This window comes from Pongo pygmaeus, chromosome 2, assembly GCF_028885625.2.
Source record: "Pongo pygmaeus isolate AG05252 chromosome 2, NHGRI_mPonPyg2-v2.0_pri, whole genome shotgun sequence".
In the NCBI taxonomy this organism is placed as follows: Eukaryota; Metazoa; Chordata; class Mammalia; order Primates; family Hominidae; genus Pongo; species Pongo pygmaeus.
In genome coordinates, this window is record NC_085930.1 from 187,933,270 (window position 1) to 187,956,654 (window position 23,385).

The 23,385-nt window shown below is 36.9% G+C and overlaps 1 protein-coding gene across 2 annotated transcripts in view; it reads left to right on the plus strand.

The window, feature by feature from the left end:
• KCNMB2 (potassium calcium-activated channel subfamily M regulatory beta subunit 2) overlaps positions 1–23,385 on the plus strand; it is a 302,680-nt gene that overhangs the window by 214,921 nt on the left and 64,374 nt on the right. Inside the window, exon 1 of one of the 2 annotated variants that reach the window (XM_054483154.2) lies at positions 17,122–17,235. The exons of the other annotated variant lie outside the window; for it this stretch is intronic. The gene's annotated coding sequence lies outside the window, so the exon portion shown is untranslated. Of the gene's footprint in view, positions 1–17,121; positions 17,236–23,385 lie in introns of those variants that run through there. 2 annotated transcript variants of the gene reach the window in all.

Genomic DNA, 23,385 nt, shown 5'->3' on the forward strand with positions numbered 1-23,385 from the left:
TATGGTCTATCTTGGAGGTAAATGGAAGCCATTAATGACTTTTAAGAACAAGGGATAATATCAGATGTGCATTTCATAAATGTAAATTAGAGAATGAAAAACTGGAGGAAAAACTGGAGAAAATACAGATCATACCCTGAGAGGCCAGTTAGAAACCTATTACTGTGGTGTAATCAAAAATACTGAAGTTAATGGCAGTCAGAGTAGAAGAGAGGGAATATTTTTCAAAAACACTTAATGGGCAGGATTTAGCCACCAACTGAAGGAGTGTAGAAATTAAAGATGACACAATATTGTTTAGCTTAAGTACTAAAAAGGATATATTTGAGAGTAAAGATAAAGTCAGTGAATAATCAGTTTGTATAAGAGACAAACTTAATGCATAGTCTTTTGGGGAAGCAAAAAACCAACACTGTGGGTTGAGGCTAGTAATCAGAATTCACCCAGAATTAGCCTAAATACTATGGGCCCAAGCATTAGGATACTAAAGCAAAGACTTCTTTTTTTCTACCTTTCCTTCTGCTGAACTTGCATTTTATACTAGGTTTGCTCAACTCTCTGATCAGGTGCTTGCTCTGCATGTTATTGAGCTCCAACATCAGAAGTAAAATGATGAGATTTCCTTCCTCTGAAAATGTTACAGGATGTCAATGGCAATCATGTAGTAATAGTTATGTCTGTAGTAACCGTAGTAATGACTTAACCTTGTAAAGCACTTTAAACCTTTTAAAACACTCTAACACTCATTCATTCAACAAATATTTCTGGACCTCATTTACCACGGGAGGTAGCCACGATGATTGCAAGTGTATGTTCTGGAGTCAGGCTGCCTGGGATTGAGTTCTGGCTCTGCCAAACACTGATTGTGTGACCTTGAGCAGTTCTTAACTCCTCTGTGCCATTTTCTGATCTTGTCTATAAGGTAGTAATAACAATCGTATTGGAAAAATGACTGAATGAGTTAATTCATGTAAAGCATTTACAAAAATGCCTGGGACACTTAAGTGTTCAATATGCTGTCATTACTTTCTATGAGACATTCTGGTGAATGCTTTAAAATGGCCAAGGGAGTTATCAAAAAAAAAGAGTTTCTCTTATGAAGGAGCACAAAGTTATTGGGAGAAAATTAGATGGAATATAGAAAATTCATAATATATTTTCATTGATAACTAAAAAGTATATATATTTATGGCATACAATGTGATGTGTTGATATATGTATGCACTGTGGAAAAGCAAAATCAAGCTAATTAGCAAATTCATTACCTCACATATTTATTTCTTTTGTGGTGAAAACACTTAAAATCTACTTTCATAGCAATTTTCAAGAATACAATACATTGTTATTAACTATAATCGCCATGTCGTAGGATGAATCTCTTGAACTTATTCCTCCTATGTAACTGAAATTCTATATACTTTGACCAACATTTCTCCATTCTCTTGTCCCATCAAACTCTCATAACCACCATTCTACTCTCTGCTTCTATAAATTCAACATTTTTAGATTTCACATATAAGTGAGATTATGCAGTATTTATCTTTCTGTGCCTGGTTCATTTCACTTAACATAATGTTCTCCACATTTATTCATATTGTCACAAATAACAGGATGCCCCCTTTTTATGGCTGAATGATATTCCATTGTGTGTGTATATATATATATATATATCACATTTTCTTTATTCATTCATCTACTGATGGACACACAGATAAATTCCAGTCTTAGCTATTGTAGTAATGCTTCAATGAACACAAGAGACAGATATCTCTTTGGCATACTATTCATTTTAGTTCATATTATTTTTAAACCAAACCTTCAAGAACTTGGTTATTTATCTTTGTACCTGATCTCACTACTCCACCCCCAACTACCACTGAAGTACTTAGAATAGTAGCCAGAATAAAGTGGGCACATCTAATAAATGTTTGCTAACCTATTTATTATGTGTCCAAAGAAAGATGCTATTAAAATGCCAATAGAATTCAAAAGGAAAGACTCTGTTCAGTTGGAGGAATCAGAGGTGCCCTTTGAATGACCACAGAGGAGGCAGCATTTGTGGTGCACTTGGATGAATCATTGAGATTTGATGTTATGTCATGCGCCCCCACAACAGGGGAGGTAGGTATATCACATTCTCTAATCTGACGTTTATAGATGACACTTTGCTTTAACAAAGCATGAAGGTGAAGTGACTTGCTCAAGGTCACACTACTGTAGCAACATCAGTGGGCTAGGAACTGAGTGCTCCCAGCTTCTAGACCAGTTCTATCTGGTTAGGATGGCATAGACCCTGCAGCTTTACAGACAGCTTGTTTAGCACGTTTGCCCCTCATTCTGGGTTATGGGCTATGAACAGACTAAAGTTCCTCTCCCCCAGCCTCTAAGTGTCATTGCGCACTCCATGTTTGGGCATCAATCTGCCTTGCAGCCATCACTGGCAATGAAATTAAAGCTCAGTGCAGAGCAGGTGGACCATTTCCCCATTCTGGCAGGCACACATTAGGCTCCCCTACCGCATCTAGGAGTTGCTAACACCAGCAGCAAAGAAAGGGAAGCATGACCAACAGCTATGAGAGCGCCATTTCCACAGCAGGCAGTGTCAGCAACTCCTCCTTCTGGGGCAGCAGCAACAAGGAGACATGCCTGTGCACCTGCATAGCAGGAGTACTCAACAAACTCCCCATGAACGAACCTGGCATTTTGAAAATGAAAAGGCTTCATGATAGCCAATATGAGAAAAATCATAGTGAGAACTTCCTCACACTTACTGTACAGTTTCATGTTATGTTTATTTTCAATTACACACCACACTGGGGGTGGGAAACACCATTGTCTTTTCAGGTTTGACCCTTTAACAGTTGTGATCTGTTTCAATTTTTGTTTAAATCTTAATGTAGAGTAGGAAAATGTATTTTACTATCTTTCCTTTGGTTGAAGTTGTTTTAAGAACAAAAATATTTTTAACCTCAGTGGGACCATAGCCACCCTTTTGTATCAAGCAGGTAAAACAAAATGTCAATGTTATTGCTATGACATTTTTGGTTTTGCCCAAATTATTTCAAATATTAACTTGGAGCAGGCAATGAGATTATTTGGATGGCAAATTTTTGATATTTCCTAGGCTATGCAAAGGATGTTCTCTGGGTTATTATTCCTTCACTTTTTAAAAAAAACCTTCGGCTATTGGAAATTTGACAAATTTAATTTCTTAGCACGGCTCTATCAACTACAATACAACTGTTTTCTGAGTTACACTCAAACACTGTTGTCAAAACCAGCAGAACTTTTCAAAATTAGCCTCATGCCTAAAATATTATATTTCAAGTCACCCAAGGCAGAAATACAGAAAGAAATTATGCCAGATATAGAATGAGAAACACAACAATGGAATGAGGAAGAATTTCAGACAATACTCAGTTGAGGTCAGGTTCAGGCACTGCTGAGGAGGATATAAATTATTACAAACTTTCTTGCTGAAAATTTGATATATTCATAAAACCAAATAAATGTTATGCAGCCATTAAAAATTATATGACAAATCAGTTCAACTGGAAAGATGATCATAATGATATGTTAAAATAGAAAAAAAGCAAATTATAAAATTATGAAAAGCATGATCCCATTTTAATAAAATATACATATTAAAGGGTATATATGGTATATATTTTCCACGTGTGTGTATGTGTGTGTGTATATATATATATATATATATGTGGGTGTGTGTATGTGTGTGTGTGTTTGTGTGAATAGGGAAAAGTGTGCATATGGGCAGTCGATTCTCATTATTTGCATTATTTATGTTATATAAAGTTGAATTAGCCACTGTTCCTATGGGAAATAAAGAATTAGGTTTCTGTGAGCCTCTGATCACAATGTTTCTGTCAACGAACCAAAACAAAACCTTGTTTTATGTGTGTTTTACGTGTGTTTCTGTTTGAAATATGACTTCATATATATTTTTCACAAATAATTATATGCATTATTTCTTCATAATAACACACTAGTCAAGAAGAGTTTAAATTTTTCCTGAACCTGGGTAAAATGAATATAAATTTCTCTGACTTTCAGCCTCAGAACAATGTTGTCCATTATGCCTATTTTTATCAGGTGTCATCTCATGAATCCCAAATTCAGCCATTTCTCCTTTCCATAGCTTTATCAGGCACTATTGATGCTACTTTAGCACTTTCCAGAGCAACCTCACCTACAGGCACATATCAGCCAATTTCCTCTTTCTTTCTCTGGATGTACCCTATTGTGGATTGCTTAGCATTGAGCTTAGAGTTAACAGCACTAAAACTCATGCCTGAATGAGGCTTATCTAACACATGCATTTTCTCCATAAGGCACGTCACAGCTTTCTTGAGCTTAAAAACACTGGACAGCACTTCAGCAGTACTCTTGGGAGCGATTTTAAACAGCAAAATTGCCAAGAAAAAGTACAAAAATGGGAAGAAGTGGCACTAAAGTGACAATGGAAAAAAACTCTTGGAAATATATATATATGTATATTTCAAAGCCTTTCCTCACTACACCCATCCTTGCTTATCTCTCTTACATTTCCACCCCATCTTTGTTTCTTCTTTCTCCTTATTTCCTTCTTGTAAAAGAAAATTTAGCTAAGATCGATAGGTTCAAGAAGTAAAACCAAAAAAAAAAGAGTTACGATCAAAAATTACCAATGAAAATTGTGGTACACACACACATATATATATATATAAACGTGTGTGTGTGTGTATATATATCCAAGAAGTATATATATATATCTCCAAGAGAAGACATATATATATATCTCCAAGAGGATATATATATATCTCTCTCTCCAAGAGGATATATATATATATCTCTCTCCAAGAGGATATATATATATATATCTCTCTCCAAGAGGATATATATATATATATCTCTCTCCAAGAGGATATATATATATATATATATATATATATCTCCAAGAGGATATATATATATATATATATATATATATCTCCAAGAGGATATATATATATCTCTCTCTCTCCAAGAGGATATATATCTCTCTCTCTCTCCAAGAGGATATATATATATCTCTCTCTCTCTCCAAGAGGATATATATATATATCTCTCCAAGAGGATATATATATATCTCTCTCCAAGAGGATATATATATATATATATATCTCTCCAAGAGGATATATATATATATCACCAAGAGGATATATATATATATCGCCAAGAGGATATATATATATATATCTCTCCAAGAGGATATATATATATATATATATATATCTCCAAGAGGATATATATATATATATATATATATCTCTCCAAGAGGATATATATATATATATCTCTCCAAGAGGATATATATATATATATCTCTCCAAGAGGATATATATATATATATCACCAAGAGGAGATATATATATATCGCCAAGAGGATATATATATATATATATCTCGCCAAGAGGATATATATATATATATCTATCTCCAAGAGGATATATATATATATATCTATCTCCAAGAGGATATATATATATATATATATAATCTCCAAGAAGATATATATATATATCTCCAAGAGGATATATATATATCTCTCTCTCTCCAAAAGGAGATATATATATATATCTCTCTCCAAGAGGATATATATATACATATATATCTCTCCAAGAGGATATATATATACATATATATCTCTCCAAGAGGATATATATATACATATATATCTCCAAGAGGATATACGTATACATATATCTCCAAGAGGATATACGTATACATATATCTCCAAGAGGATATACGTATACATATATCTCCAAGAGGATATACGTATACATATATCTCCAAGAGGATATACGTATACATATATCTCCAAGAGGATATACATATACATATATCTCCAAGAGGATATACATATACATATATCTCCAAGAGGATATATATATACATATATCTCCAAGAGGATATATATAAAAATATCCTTGGTTACATATATATACATATATATATCCATATCCAAGATATATATATTATATAATATTATATATATAATATAATATTATATATATATATATAAAATATATATCTCTCCAAGAGGTTCATGTGTGTGTGTGTGTATGTGTGTACCACAATTTTCACTGGTAACTTTTTATCGTAACTCTTCTTTCTTTCTTTGGTTTCATTTCTCTTTCTACCTATCAATCTTAGCTAAGTTTTCTTTTACAAGAAGGAAATAAATTTAAGGAAAAAGAAGAAACAAAGATGCAGTTGAAGTGTAAAGGAGGTAAGCAAGGAGGGGTGTAGTGAGGAAAGGCTTTGAAATTGGCCCAAACAGCAGATTTAATAACAAATACAGTCTTTAAAGAAAATGTTTATAATCAGTTTCTTCCTTAGAGACAAGTAACAAATAGAAAAAATACATGCAAGTGTTGACCATTGAAGGAAAGAATGATTATAGAAGATATTTAGGGTTTACTTTTTTACCGCTTATATCATTTTCTGATCAAAATGTTATCTAATAACTTGATTTACTAATAGCAATATGCACCACTTGCAATTCTGGGCTCTAGGGCCTCGGCATTAAGAAACTGGATAAGGTCTTTAATCCCTTGAATTTCATAAAAATGGGAAGGTGTGAGACCTTCAAAGTGGCACATCTTTAATTACTCACATACTTAAGTTCAGGTGTGGGCAGTTTCTCTGAGTCTGCACTAACTCCGAGTCTGAATGAACTTTAACTTAATTTAAAGAAAATCTCCAAGCTTAGACAAAGAGGCTAGAAATGAATCATAGTGAGTGACACGCTCTGATTCTCATTCCTCATCTCTATGATGTCAGTGTTTCAAGGCAGTTTCCTGTGGTGCCAGAGCAATAGTAGCATTGTGCATTCTTCTCAGGTCAGCACATGGAACAAGCAATAGAAATCCAATATTATTTTCTAAAGCACAGAAGAAATAAAATTATATTTCTTCTATGCAACATCATTTCCCCATAAATCTTTCTTAACAGATATTATTTATCTGAGTCAACACTTCCTTACAGTCTATCCACATCCTATTAGTCCTAGTTTAGAGTTGGCAAAACAAAAGATAGATTTTTCATGTGGGAAGAACTGTTGAATGGCAAAGATATTTGTTGTTGTTGAATGGCAAAGACAACTGTTGAATGGCAAAGACCTTCTCAAGAAGGTGAGAAGACAAGCCAAGATGGCTTGTCATTTTGCCTTTTGGTGCCCAATACAGATCAACTGTGCCACTGATCAGCTAAAGCAAATCCTCCCATCCATAAAGAGTAGAAAGTGTTATACCACAGTAAAAGAGTCCTTTATGTTCATGCACTACTCAACAAGAATTCTTGTCAAGAGCCTAGTAGCTGCTGGGAACTATGCCAAGCACTGAAGAAAAGCTATAAAAAAAATATAGACAATGTCCCTAATGTCACGCATTGACCGTTTGGTTGAAGGAGATACACAATAAACAAACGAACACACAAAGTAATTTCAGATTGTGAGGACTATGAAGAAAAAATTTTAAGAACAGAAAGTAGGCCGGGCATGGTGGTTCACGCCTGTAATCCCAGCACTTTGGGAGGCCGAGGCGGGTGGATCACGAGGTCAGGAAATCGAGACCATCTTGGCTAACATGGTGAAACCCCGTCTCTACTAAAAATACAAAAAATTAACCAGGCGTCGTGGCGGGCGCCTGTAGTCCCAGCTACTCGGGAAGCTGAGGCAGGAGAATGGTGTGAACCCTGGAGGCGGAGCTTGCAGTGAGCCGAGATCGCGCCACTGCACTCCAGCCTGGGAGACAGAGCGAGACTCCGTCTCAAAAAAAACCAAAAACCAAGAACAGGAAGTAATTGGAAGAAAAAGGAAAAGCAGGTGGAGCTCTTAGAAAGTGTGGCCATACAAAGCATTCCTGGGGACATGCTATGGAGCTGAACACAAAAAGGTAAGAATCCAGCCAACCCAAGAGTAAGGAATGGAACATTCCAGGACATGAGAAGAACAGTATATGCAAAAGCCCTGAGAAGACGTGGCATGTCCAGTGTGGCTATATCCCAGTAAGAAAAGGAGTATAACACAACCGCGTTAGAGAGAAAATGAACACGCAGGGCCTATGGGGAATTCAGATTTCAAGAGCAATGGAAAACCATTAATAGATTTAAAACAAGGGAAGCCCTGATATAATTTCCTATTTTAAAATGCCTCTCCATCTGCTGCAGGGTGTAGAATGTAAGGGAACAGCCAAGAAAAAAATAATACCAGTAATGAGGCTATAACTGAGATCCAGATGAGAGAAAGGTTGAAAGTTGAAACTGGGGTGGCAGTAGTGGTAATGAAAAGAAATGAACTAGTTAGAGAGATATATTGGAAGTAGGAGCAACAGAGCATGGACATTTCTGGATTTAGGAAAGCGTGATGAAATAGAAAAAGAAATTAAAAGTTATTATAAAATTTTAGGCTTGAGAAACTGAGTAGATTGTATGATCATTTACTGAGTTGAAAAAAAAAAAAGGGGAATGAGTACCAGTCAGGAAAGTAATCAGAGTCCTGTTGGGGTGTGTCAACTTTTGGATGTCTAGTAGATACATAAATAGTGTCAGGCAGAAGTATATGTGAGTCTAGAGTTTAGGAGACAAATCCAGAGATATAAATTTGGGAGTCTTGGAAGTCACTTAGCGATAGATGATAATTAAAGGCATGGAACTAGATGAGGTCATCTAGGAAAGAAGGATGTACGGATTTGTGGTGGAAAAGGCAAGCTATCAGTTAACAAACTGAAAACTGTGGGAGGTTTGACAAGAAAGGTGAAGATATGAATTAATTGTTTCAAAGAGAGAAATCAAACTCATTAGGGAACTGTAGGTGATGGTTGAGTACCATTTGAATTGTATAGTCATTCTTTAATGTGAAGCCAGTAAGTCAGGCTTTGTGATTTTCTTCAGTAAAGGTTGGCTGCTGCTGTACAGGAGCAGAAAAGATAGCTATTTTCACCAGATTGGGGTTCAGTCAGACAAGGACAATAAATGGAAAATGAGGCAAAGGAGTTAAGGGTGACTGCAAGGGAAGGATTATAGGAAAAGACTATGAAATCGATTTAGATGAGGAGAAAAGCAAAGAGAGGAAGTGAGAAGTTGATGGATAATGAAAAATAGCTGGGAGATTCAGTAAGATCAAAAAGCTATTGCATAGAGAATCTTAGAATAAATAAGCTTCAAGTGAATGCTGTTGACCAGGAGTAGGATGTTTAAAATCAAGATTTCTGAGATGGTGCAGATACTAGTGATGATACAATTTAGGGTATGACCATGGGAGAGAATGGGTAGGTAGAGACAAAATTTAGATCATGTCCTTTTATACTCAGCAATTTCTTGTGAGAGAATCAAACCAAACACACCACTGTGCAGTGCTAGAACAAATAATCTTTTTGGAAGTAGAAAACCATAGGTTATGTTATACTTCTGTCATTTACTGGTGGCATGCCTTGGAAAAGCCTTCAGTGTCTGTTTTATGATCTGAAAAAATGGGGCTAACAATAACTAAGTTAACATTCACAGGATTTTTGTCATTGTTAAATAGAATGACAGATATCAAACTCATTTTAAAGCAGAAAACCACTATAACATGCAAGCCATAATCAGGATTATTTTATAAGTAAGAAACAAGGGTCAAGATAACTAAATGTTCAAGGTTAGATGATAAATGAAGGACCTAGAATTAAACCCCCATTATTTGATTCGTAGTCTACTGCTCTTTCCACCACACCATTTACAATTTTGTCAAACATAAAATCTACATCTCATTATTAAAAACAAATAACTTTGCACATTTTGATCTTTGTGCAAATACATTTATTATAACAAGAAATGTGGTGGTACACTGAATTATAAACTGATTTTTCATGAATTGTCATCCAAAAAGCAGAAATTCTTGATACCATACCATTACAACATATTACATTCATGCACCTCTTTTTTGGTCAATGATGAACTACACATAGGACAATGGTCTCATAAGATTATAATACTGTATTTTTACTCTACCTTTTCTATGTTTAAATATACAAATACTTACCATTGTGTTGCAATTGCCTACATTGCTCAGTAGAGTAACAAACTTCAGATTTGTAGCCTAGGAGCAATAGGCTATACTATATAGTCTAAGTGTGTAGTAGGATATACCATCTAAATTTGTGTAAAATACATTCTACGTTACTCACAGGACAAAATCAACACATTTCTCAGAAAATATCCATGTCATTAAGCAGTGCATATGTGTACTTCCTTGAGTCAAAGAATGAGACTCGGCACAGCTCATTATTTTGAGTACCAATGCCCAGTGCAGATCCTGTTAAGACTGGTGTGATTGCAAGAACAATCTGCATTATGAACACTGGAAGTTTTTATATTTGCATTGCCCAGAGTGACATGCATATATAGCAACTAAACTTTGTCCAAAAATAAAATAAAATAAAATATCTCTCCTGGCCCAGAGCACTGTGTTAGCCACAGAAGAAAATGGAAGGGTATTTAAATAGCTATTTAACTCACTCAGATAAATGAACTAATACAAGTAAAATATAATACTTTGTCTCATGAAAACAAATCAATGAGAATAATAAACTACATTTAGAACAAGGAAAAATATTGCATATTGATTACTCTTCTTTGATGTCTAGAATGAATAATGTAGTATGGGAATCTTCACTACATTACAGTGTGAACACATCCAAGCTAAATTGTACACTATTGCTCACAAATTATACCTTGCTAATCAGGTAATGTGCTGTGTCTTCTTACAAAGTAGGCACCAAAAAGTAGTCATTGCAGCATTTGAGACTGGGCATGGACTCCTAGAGTTCACTCTTTCTTTCCCAAAGTGCATTGTTGGTGGCAACTACCCCTCACACACGTGTTATCAACCACCCACTAAAAAAGATGCCTATCACTGGCCAACTAGTATAGACCTGACTTTAAGATATGGGGTGAGTGTCTGCGAGAATACTTACTACAGCCTGGCTCATTTTCTGTTTTATAAAATAAAACCACCTCTCATTTCTTGTTGACTTTCACTTTCTACCTTTTCTTCTTTATTTTTCCAACGGGAACCTGAGGCCAGATTTTTAAAAGGGTGTTTACTTCAGTAAACACGATTTGGCTTGTCACCTACACAATCTGTCACTAATTCTTCTTCCACAGCCCCATTCACGTTCTCAGCAAATGCCTAAGTTGGGCTTCTAGATCAGTTCTGCTAGAATTTGTGTGTGTGTGTGTGCGCATGCATGTGCATGTGTGCATGTCCACGTGTGTGTGCATGTCCACACATGTGTGCATTGGAGGAACAAGACTGAAACCCTATACTTTCTGGTTTTGTACAAGACAATGCTTTTACTAATCACCTGTCTGTTCCCTAGTACCTATAACTCCTTAAAAATTGCTATCCTAGACCATCTTCCTGTTCATCAAACCCTCAATCCCACCCATCTCTATTATCATCACATTTAAATGCCTTTTCTCCTTCTTTCATCCTTCTACCAAAAGATGGTGATTGTAAGATATGAACTACCTTATCTTTCCTACTCCAAATGTTCCAGAGTCTACTTTCCTATGTTCCTTTGATTTTCCTCCTTCTTAATCTAAGACCTTCTTTCTTCCCCAAGACACCATGCCTAGAATATAACCAAATGTTTTTCTACCTGTCCACATCTCCACTCCTCTTTGCCTGTCCAGGTCTCATTTAACAAAAAGACCCACCTCAAATCCCACCTCCTATAGGAAGCCTTCCCTTACATCCCCAGAAGAAAAAGAGATATACCCCTCTTCCATATTCTTATCACAAGTTTTGCTTTTATTTTTATTTTGAGATAGGGCCTTTCTCTGTCACCCAGCCTGGAGTGTAGCGATGCCATTAGAGCGCCCTATAGCCTCAAATTCCTGGGCTCAAGTGATCCTCCTGCCTTGGCCTCCCAAGTAGCTAAAACTAGAGGTATATACCACTACATCTGGTTATTTTTTTAATTTTTTTATGGTGATGGGGTCTCACTGTGTTGCCCAGGCTGATCTAGAACTCCTGGCCTCAAGTAATCCTCCTGCTCCAGCTTCCGAAAGCACCGGGATTCCAGGCATAAACCACCATGCTCAGCCCACAAATATTTTTCATACATGTGATTTGGCAGGTAACCTAATTCTGCCTTGTGACAATTGCATAATTATCTTGAATTGCTGTTTTATTTCCCTATTTTGTTATTTAACTTTGTGCATATTTCTGATATGCCTTCCCAACTAGATTTTAAGTGTTTTAAAGGAAGACATGATAACAAACATCTCTTTTCACAATTTATTAAATATGCATAGAATTATTCACTTGATTTGATATGTGGACATTACTTTAGATGTAATGTCAAATAAAAACATAAATGGTTTTAAAAGAGTATCATGATATTGATATAATTTTAGAGAGTAATTAAACAACTTACATACTCTGAAACCCACAATTCTGCTTCTAGATGTTTGCCCTAAGGAAATGCTTGCATGTGTGTACCAGGAGCATGACCAAGGAAACAATGCATTATTGCTTGTAATAATGAAAAATTGGAAACAATCTAAGGCAATAGTTCTCAATATGTAGGTTGCCCTCCAGGGGACATTTGGAAATGTCTGGACATATTTTCTGATAGTCATAATTGATGTTACTGGCATCCAGTGAGAAGAGGCCAGAGAGGGTACTAAATATCCTACAGTGCACCGAACAATCCCCCAAAACAAACAATTATCTGGTTCAAAATGTGAACAGTGCTGAGGTTGAGGGACCCTGATCTAACTGTTCATCAGCAGATAAGCAACTGTATTATATTTATTCAAAAGGATAACGTTAAAGCAAATGAAACAATGTGTATCAAAATAGGTAGATCTTGAAATGCAATGTTAAGTGAAACTAGAATGTGGTGAAATAATATACACAAATGGTCTGAATGTTTGTATATTCCAGAAGCACTCAAAGCCATGTTATAAATAGAACATGAACTGGAAAGGTATGAATCAAATTCATGATTTGGGGCTGCTTCAAGAATGGGAGGGAGAAGAATGGACCTAGGGAGGATAACTTGAAATAGATTTCAACTTTATGATACTACTTTACATTTAAAAAATCAACCAATATTCTCTAGAGCCCACATAAATCTGTTCCATCTTGTGGTTAGCGTTAGCAAGATGTTGTTGCAAAAAGAAATGCAAATTAAACTGCTAAAAACTAATTATGAGTGTAAAACGCTCAAAAGAATGCCAAAGGTAGAAACTCATTTTATAAGGAGATGATGCCCCAAACATCTTCTTTCTTCATCTACAACCCCTGTGAGTGGGACTATTTGAGGTCAGATGCCACAGCTGTACGGCTGTGACCACTGGTCCCTTTCCAGCTTCTCTCTCTCCTCACTCGCATGTCTCATTCAAGGCCAACCTGACATCTACAGCCCAAGGCTGAGGGTTTTATATAGATTTGTGGCTCTTCAGCCATGGATGAAACGCTCCTTATCTACACACACACTCCATACTGGGCCAATCTATTGGAAAGGACTTTTGTCAAGACACTTCCTTCTTTGATCTGATCATTTCCATCACCACAGGCTGCAGTGTTCGTATTTGGCTGATACCCACACTGATTCTTGCCCAGTCTTTTTTTTTTTTCCAGGAATGATATCTTCCCCCACTACCTACTATGTGTAGATAGGAATTTAAGTGAAGATAGATTCCCCCAGAACAATTTATTCAAAGATTACTTTAGCAAATATTTTCTAGGTACTTGCTGTGCTCCTGGGCATAAAATCTTGATGCCTGGGCCATCTGCTGCCCCACTGCTGTGGCAGCATCTCTTCTAAGCTCAGTTTTCCCCTGATTCCCTATGCTGCTTTAGCTAATGAGTTTCTGCCTGACGCTACTTCCTCTCCTTCTCCACTGACTTCATAAGACCCAGATCATTACACTCATCCCAGCCCATTACACTCCCCATCATACTCTCCATCTAACAAATTGCAGCACCCTCGAGTATTTTAAAGCATCAGAGTAAGTGAAGACTATACATGATAAATAAAAATTTATCATGTACTCTAAATGATAATCTCAAATCAAAGAAATGGTTTGAGAAAAAAATATATTCAGTATATTTTTGTTTTCTATAATACACACTATAGAAAGTAAAACCTGACAAAATGTTCTTGGCTGGCAGAAAACAGAATGAAAAGCACTGCGGGAGGTATGGATTTTCAAAGGTCAAGAAGCCTTACTCTCAGGACACCTGCTTTGCCATTTCACTTCCCTAAAGGAGCTCTGCCCATTTCTAGAGAGAGGCAACGTGCAATTACTTCTCAGGCAGATCTGCATTTTCGCCTCATAGATCTTACTGACCTATTTCTTATTTCCCCCCACATAAAAAATAAAAGTAATAAAAAGAGCCACATGTACATTTCACAGAGCAAATAAAAAACCAAGACATACTCATCAATTCACTGTATCTAATTTTCACATTTTTCCTTTAGTTTCGCATGAGTGAAATCTGAAAGGAAGAATACCCCATAATGTACTAACATTGCACAGTGAAGTGATAGCAACATTAGAGAGCTGTCGAATGTCCAAAGCAAAACTAACCCAGCAAACCCAACCCAATCCCTCCTCTAAGAAACACTTACATTTACGCCATCTACTGAAAGTTCACTTGCCACTTGAAGTGCAAGACACTTTAAGTTTTCTAAATGTGCCTTCTTTTATTGACTTGATCAATTTAGCTTTTCGCTCATGGTGTGTATGGTCTCTGATTTACCTTGAATTCACTGGAACCATTTGATGTTTTGGCCATTATTTTCCCATTAAAGTATATATGGTGTAAATGGATTTTCAGGTTCACTGAGAGTACAAAAAGCTTTCACTGCTTAATGAAAGTGCGTTCTATCATGTCTTATGGTTAGTGCCTACATAACCAGTTCTTGCACCAGGACAGGGCAAAATGGGAAAGACCAGCAGCCCTCTGCTGGGGTGGGGTAAGAGGGGGTCTGATCTAGCTGTTGACACTAAAAGATGGTGCAGTTTGTGCAAGGCATGAGATCCAGCACAAGGTAAAAATAACAACTACGGGAGAGAGACAAAGAATCCTACCAGTAAGGTACCTCGAAAGGTGGACAGAGGATAAGAATTGCAAATCCATTAATAATATTCCAGAACAAAAAGGTAGAAAGTATAAAAATACTTGATTTCGTAAAAATGTTGATTCTCCCCAAATTAATTCAAAAATTCAGAGAAATTCCAATCAAGATCCTAAGAGAATTTTTAAACTTATAAATGTGACAAACTGTTTCTAACGTTCATCTGGAAGAAAAAGTGCTGAAGAATAGCCAACAAATTTTTATGAGAAAAAATTACAATGATGGTCTAATGTTAGCATATACTAAAATGTGACATAAAGCTACAGCAATCAAAACCTTGTGGATGCCAGAATATGCAAATTATATAAATAAATTAGAGTATAATTTAAAAACAGATCTATGTATTACTTACAAATGTAGTCTCTAGTAAAACTGGCTCTTAACAGAAAAAAATGTCTGTAACTCAGTCAATAATTTATACAATTTATTTTCCAAATCAGAACAGTTTGACAGTAAAAAGGAACACCAATAGGATGATAGAACAACAGCCAAATATTGAACTCTCCTATGCAAATCTTGACATATGGTTACATAGTTACCTATAGGGCTGTTTCTGCATAATTTATAGCTCCTCATTTCACTCTCAGAGCCAGTTCGGATACTAAATTCTACAGTTGCCCAAGTTATAAGGCCTGGTCTCCAGGCAGGTGTTCAAGAGCCGAGCTCCAGGCTCTGAGAAAGGCTATGCCAAGAACAAGACAGGGCCCATATTCTCAGACACGATTGGAAGATAATATCTAGGTTACATCTTCAAGAATTTGACAGCAATTAAGGCAGAGATTTAGTTTCAATGACTTGAAATACAAGAGACAGGAGCTTCAGGTTACCCTGATGTTGAGCACCGAAATGCTGACCAAGAGGGATTGCCTCAGGTTTAGAGTGAACAGAAGATGAGGACAAAGTGTGGTATTGTACAAAGGCCAGGAAACAGACAGGACCTAGCAGAGTTTTCACTTTACTTTTACCTACTTCATAAGTGTCATAAATTTTGGGGGAAATTCTTGAGACAAACTGACCATTATTTTTACCAACATAAAAAAGCAAACCACCATAAAATGATTCTCAGTAAGAAAGCTTCAACAGTTAAAATCAAATAAAATATGTGAAAATGGTGCAGAGGGCTGCCAAGAACTCTGATAGAGTCCATACACATTTTACTATCACTGAAATTTACATAAAGCATTTATTGCTGGACACTTTACATGCACTATCTCATTTAACCACAGCCACCACTCCAAGCTATTGTATTAGCTTCACCTAAGAGAAGCTGAGGCTTCCAGAAGAGGTACCTCACATCCCGGCTAATTGGCAGAGTCAGAACTCAAGTCTTTTTGACTCTTAGCCTTTATGTCTTGTTGGTATCAGGATTAATTTGGGGGTAAATGAATAGAGATGCCTGGCAGCACAGGATAAGTCCAATAGATACTCTCAGGAAAAGCAATTGCACAAAATCTAGTCAGTTACGTTTTAGTTTTGAAGAAAATAAATACTCATTAAATTATAATTATCTGGTTTACCCGATAACACCAAAATCACAACATCAATCTTAGAATAATCCTTGGCTCTTCTTTCACTCACACACTCTACAATCAAATCCTGTCAGTCTAGTCTTCAAAATAGATTCAGCATCTCCATCGCTACCCTACTGCTCCACAAGCTCATCATCTCTGTCCTGACTCTTTCTAAATACAATGTCAAAATGGATCTCTCTGTTCCAACCCTTGCTCACTGCAAGGGCTCAACCTCTCAGCCAGAAGGACTCCATTACAAGCTACGCTGATCATGTCCATTAGATGCTCAAAGCCCTGCAGCAGCTCTCCACTTCACTCCAGGCAAAAGACAAGTCCTGGACATTGCCTATAGTGATCTGGCTTCCTGCTGACTTTCTTTTTCTTTCTTTCTTTCTTTTTTTTTTTTTTTTTTTTTTTTTTTTGAAACAGGGTCTCACTCTGTCACCCAGGCGGGAGTGCAGTGGCACAATCATAGCTCACTGCAGCCTCAACCTCCTGGGCTCCAGCAACCCTCCCAACCTTGGCCTCCCAAAGCATTGGAATTATAGGTATGAGCCATGGCACCAGCCCTGTACTAACTTTCTAATGCACCTCCCCCACTTCCATGTGACTCACTTTGCTTCTTTGCTGTTCTTCAAATACAATAAGTACATTATCACCTCAGGGTCTACATTTGCCATTCGCCTGCCTTGAATGGGAAATCTACTTGCTTACCTCACCGCCAGATCCCTTACCCCCTTATCTCATGGCCAGATCCCTTATTTCTTTATCTCATGGACAGATTCCTTATCTCTTTATCTCATAGCTAAATTTCTTACCTCATTACTTCATGGAGAGATCCCTTACCTCCTTACCTCATGACCAGATCCCTTACCTCCTTACCTCATTGCTAAATTTCTTACCTACTCACTCAATAGCTAAATTCCTTACTTACTCACCTCTAGCTAAATCCTTTACCTCCTTCAGGTCCTCATCAAAATGTTGGTTTATTAGTGAGGTCACTAATAGATTAACTAACGATCCCTTCCTCCCACGTATCTTCTTCCCCTGCATAATATTCTCCAAGGCATTATCACCAGCCAACATGATATATGTACAGTCATAATTTATTATCTTTATCTCTTTATCCCACTTGAATGTGTTAGCTTGAACCATATGACATTGCCTTTTATGTAGGTAGAAAATGGTCAAATGTCTATAATTTCATTTTGTTTAACTTAGTAGTTGATATGGTTTGGCTGTGTCCCCAACAAAATCTCATCTTGAATTGTAATTCCGATGTGTCATGGGAGGAGCCTGGTAGGACGCAATTGAATTTTGGGGGCAGATCTTTCCCATGCTCTTCTCATGATAGTGAATAAGTCTCACAAGGTCTGATGGTTTTAAAAATACAGGGGTTTTCCTGCACAAGGCACAAGCTCTCTTGTCTTGTCTGCCACCATGTGAGACGTGTCTTTCACCTTCTGCCATGATTGTGAGGCTTTCCCAGCCACGTAGAACTGTAAATCCAATAAATCTCTTTCTTTTGTAAATTACCCAGTCTCAGGTATGTCTTTATCAGCAGTGTAAAAGCAGACTAATACAGTAACTTTATAATGATCTGTTCTATACACTGCTAAATTTCCTAATGCAGATAACACTGCCTTGCATATAATAGGTGTTCAATAAATAATTGTTTAAAAATGACTTGTTTGGCACAAGTTTTAAATAACTGAAACATGTAGAAGTAGGTAGATGTCTTGTCTAACTGATGGTAATTAATTTCCATCTCAGCCCAATTTAGTCCCCAATTATTACATCTTATATACCCAATTAGGAAATTAGTTCAACCTGAACCGCCCTTGTGGTTTCTCTGGAACTCAAAGCTAGTGGTATTCACCCTACTTGCCTCCGTCTCTTCAAAGACTTCAAAGCTCTGAGTTTTTCCTGTTGACAGTTTCAAAAAAAAAAAGAAGTTATCTATTACTTTTTGTTCTTGGACCTCCCCTACATATTCCACACTTTGGAAGGGGAAACCTGGCATGGACCAGGGTATTCTGGGGTCCCTGGTAGGCTGTTCCCGGATCACACAGTCACGGCAACTCTTTACTGAGTTAGGAGTAGGAAAAAGGTAGAAAGGCCTCTCGTCCTCCCTTTCTGCTCTCTTTGTTAAAGGCTTAGGGAGTCTTGATCCCCAATCTTAATATATACTAAATAACATTTTATTTCCACTTCATTATTTTCTTGCAATTTACCGTTAACTGCTTTCTTACTATTCAACATGACTTTTATTTTTAAATTTTAAGTACTTTTAAATTCCATGGAAGATTATGTATTTATAGCAGTAAATGCTCAATAATATTAATATCAGACCTGCTTTTTCCCCTTTTTTGAATCTGGGTCCAAAATAATCAAATAGGCTTTACCCTATTTGTTCTGTCAAATATATTTGTACTGGGTCTGAGACACCATAACACAGAGAACATAATCATTACTGGAATGTAATGAGGAGAATGTGCATATCTTGGGAATTACCATATATGCATGTTCACCACCTCTTCCTCCCCACTCTTCCCACCAACTCAGACTCCAGATCTTTTTTGGGACTCCAGAAATTCACCAGGGATATTCTTCCAAAGGTTTATGATACCTCCTTTTCTCTTGCTGATATAATTGCCAAGCTGTGTGACGTAAGGAGCTCTCTATCCTGACAGTTCTCATTTACAGACAGAAAGCCATTACATCCTCATTTCAGCCACAGACCAAATGTTCAGTGTGTCTTTTTAAAAAATATTAACTCAAAGTTGTTTTAGGACAGAGTTTTCTGCTTCAGTTACTGTCTTAGTCCATTTGTGCTGCTATAACAAAATGTGACACACTGGGTAATTTACAAAGAACAAAAATGTATTTTCTCACAATTCTGGAGACTGGGAAGTCCATGAAGAGGTCTGAGCATTGGTGTCTGGTGAGAGACCACTCCATTGATGAAATCTTTGTTGGTAGCATCCTCACATGACAGAAGGCAGAAGTGTGAAAAGGGCCAAAGGCTGTGTGAAGCCTCTTTTTTAAAGGTCCTAAGCCCACGAACATGGGCTCCACCTTTATGACTTAATCACCTCACAAAGCCCCCACGTCTTAATACTATCATGCTGGTGAGTAAGTTTTAGCAGAGGAATGGGGAGAGGGGCATTCAGACCTACCAGTTACAGTCCTACCTTTCATGTCTACACCTTTCTTTGGACTGAGCCTTGGAAAGATATAAGGTGAAAAAGAAAAAAAAGAAAGAAAGAAAAGACAGGATAGGAAACATATCTACAGGGCCCTTTCTATGTCCCAGGTTCCTGTTCCATATATTGCCTTGTTTCCATCTCATGGTTTTGGGGAATCCGTTAAATCTAGAGCAGGTGAGTAAGAAAATACTTGAAGTCAAGGAATTAGGTAATCTAAGACAGTGACTGTGTGGGAAGTTACATGGAGATGGGCTCTGAACCATCACGGGGACTTGAGTGCTCTACTCTCATTTATATTCCAGAAGAGTTGTGGACATTCCTGGCCAGATCTGTGTAACAGAAGCCAGGAAAATCACATACTGAGGGCACCCCCGCTCTGGACTGTAATGAAGGCAAAAGCGTTAGGCTTGCCAAGAAACACTTCTACTTCCTTGTTCTCCATTTAAACTTGAAATGACTTCACTATCCTTCTTTCCCCCTTTGTAATTTAGGATATGTCCAAAATGAGCAGACAGTAAGAACAATAGCTCTAAATTATACCAACAGTTTAAATATCATTTTAACACAGTGCAATTTTAAATGTTGTGCATTCCTTCTACCTAGCATCTCAGTATTTTCCTTGTTCCTTTGACCTTAGTTTTGACTAGAAGCTCTTCTGTGAGGTAGCAAAAGAGTTCAACTTCTGGAGGTTACCAAGCCTCCCAGAACCATCTTTACACAAATGCAGTTATAGATCTGCTGTCAGAGACAGATTCACTTTCTTTATGCCACATGATATTAATATCCTAATTCCAGAAATGCATCTAAAGTTCAAAGACATATTGTAGCATTTTGACTTTCTGGACCAAGAACTAACATATGATTCACACAAAAATAAGAATGCTATTAAAAATTGTCTACAGTCTACCAGTTAATATTCACTGCCAAATCATAAATTATATCTTTTTTTTAAAACACTTGATTTCTTTTAAGGTTTACCATATTCCTGATACTGTCTGAAAACAGGGAATTAATCCTTCACATCTAGTGTGATATCTGACACCCACTATGTGTTATATAACAAATATTATGTAAATAAATGCATCAGTAAATAAAAAACCCAGAGAAATTGTTTTAAAGACAAAGAAAAGGAGATTAACTTTTTTTAGAGAAAATATTGAGGAGGAATGACCTAACACTTATATTCTAGATAAAACAGAATTTTAACTATCATTTTACTGAAACCTAAACTTCCTGGATTTTCACACTAAAAATATTAGATTCTTAAAATAGGAGTTCTTTTTCTTAAGGATAATCACTTATCCTCAGATATACTATGTAAAACATGCCCATTTCATACCAAATAGCTACCCTTCTAGAGTATTTGGGAAACATTTTGATATAATGAGTATGGCTCTTGTCAAACATGTTATTCTCTATCTAAATGCAAATTCATTTACAAATGACAAGCAATAAAGAAAATTAGAATCATTTTTGCTTGAGTTTTGACACAGGAAGTCATCAAGGACAACTCAGGGACTTTCTCCTCAGGGGCTCCCAAGAACAAAAGCTAAACTGCAGCACTCTCTCTATATCTCGAGGGAGATTACCTTCCTCCAGACTGGTTTAAGTCAATGGATCCTGCTTTCATTTATAATTTTCAGAGGTATCCAGTAACTGATGCTTCTCCCCAGGGTTCCATCTTAAGCACCCCTTCCCTTCTCACCCTGCATAATTTTCTTAAAAATTCTTACACTCTGAAGTCTGTATCTACAACCTGGACCTTTATTCGGAGTCCTAGCATGTGTCAGTTGCCTATAACACTTTCCCCAAGTGTCTTCTTTGTCATTTTCTTTACCTTTCCCAACCACTCCCTGCCTTCCCCAACAACTCCATCCACTCATCCACTCAATCCCTGCTCCAAAGCACCTCTCATTTTATTATTTTATTATATTTCCCACACTGGTTAATAATGCCACCATCCACACAGTCCCCAAACAGAGTCTAAAAATCATTTTTAATTCCTCCCTCCATCATCTTCACTCTCTTTAGTCTAATCAGTCATCAAGCCCTGACCCTATATCTTCTAAATACTACCTGTATTTGTTCATTCTTTTCACCCCTACCCTTGGTTGGACTATGGCCATTACCATCCAATTCCCTGCTCATAGTTTCATCTGCTCTAATTTATCCTCAACATTACCTTCACAGTAACATTTCAAATATGTAAGTATGATCGGGTGACTTACTCCCTTGCTTAAAAGTGTGTGATGAAGTTCAAATTTTTAAAAAATAATTTAAATGTTTAATGGGACACCATCACCTTTCAAGATAGAGCCTGGTACTTCTGCATGGTCTTCACAAGGCAGGTGGGGAATTTCAGAATCTGACTTTTCACTCACAATTTCCTGTATGTATCATAGACGACCCCGCCAGCCAGGAATGTTGACGTGATCACAGAATACATAAATAAAACGAGGTGATAGTTTCGCCATCCTCAGAAGTAATTAGATGACACCAGAAGTTGTATATTCAGAAAAACAGAATCGTACAGTGTTTAAAAGTGTAGACTTCTAATGTAGGCTGCTGGAGTTCATACCCTGGCTCCTCTACTTGCCCCTTTTGAGCAAGCTATGAAGCTATGCAACCTTCATCAGTAAAATAGGAATAATAAAAATACCTATCTTATAGGGGTTTGTGGCAACTACATTAATTAAAATATACAAAGCAACATGAAATAATAAATGTTAATATTGTAATGCCCATAATACTTTAAGAGAGATATTAACCAATGGACCATAGCCTGACAAGGTGACCAGAATATGAAGACAAACTGAGATTATGCCATGTGAAGAATAATTGTAGTTATATGCAACTTCTAGTAAAGAAATGTTGGCCAGGCGCAGTGGCTCACGCCTGTAATCCCAGCACTTTGGGAGGTCAAGGCAGGCAGATCACAAGGTCAGGAGTTCAAGACCAGCCTGGCCAACATTGTGAAATCCCGTCTCTACTAAAAATACAAAAAATTAGCTGGGTGTGGTGGCGGGCGCCTGTAATCCGAGCTACTCAGGAGGCTGAGGCAGGAGAATTCCTTGAACCTGGGAGGCAGAGGTTGCAGTGAGCTGAGATCATGCCACTGCACTCCAGCCTGGATGACAGTGCGAGACTCCATCTCAAAAAAAAAAAAGTCAGAAATGTTGGCAAGACATTACATGGCAAGATGTACTAAAATATCTGGAAAGCAATCCAAAGTGTTGAACCAGGAACATTAGTGGAACTCTTGGGAAACCAATTCTAGTTCAAATTCTAGAAACACTTTTCATAAAAGAAATGTCTAACAATAAGAGGGTTTGTCATCAGAGAAAATGGGCTCCCCTCCACTAAAGGTGTTTAACCAATAGCTGGATAACTCTTCATTTACAATATTTCAAAGAAATTGATCAAAAAAATGCAGGGGAGAAAAATGACTTCTAAGGGACTTAGGGGTCTCAGATGACAAAGGGCTTCATA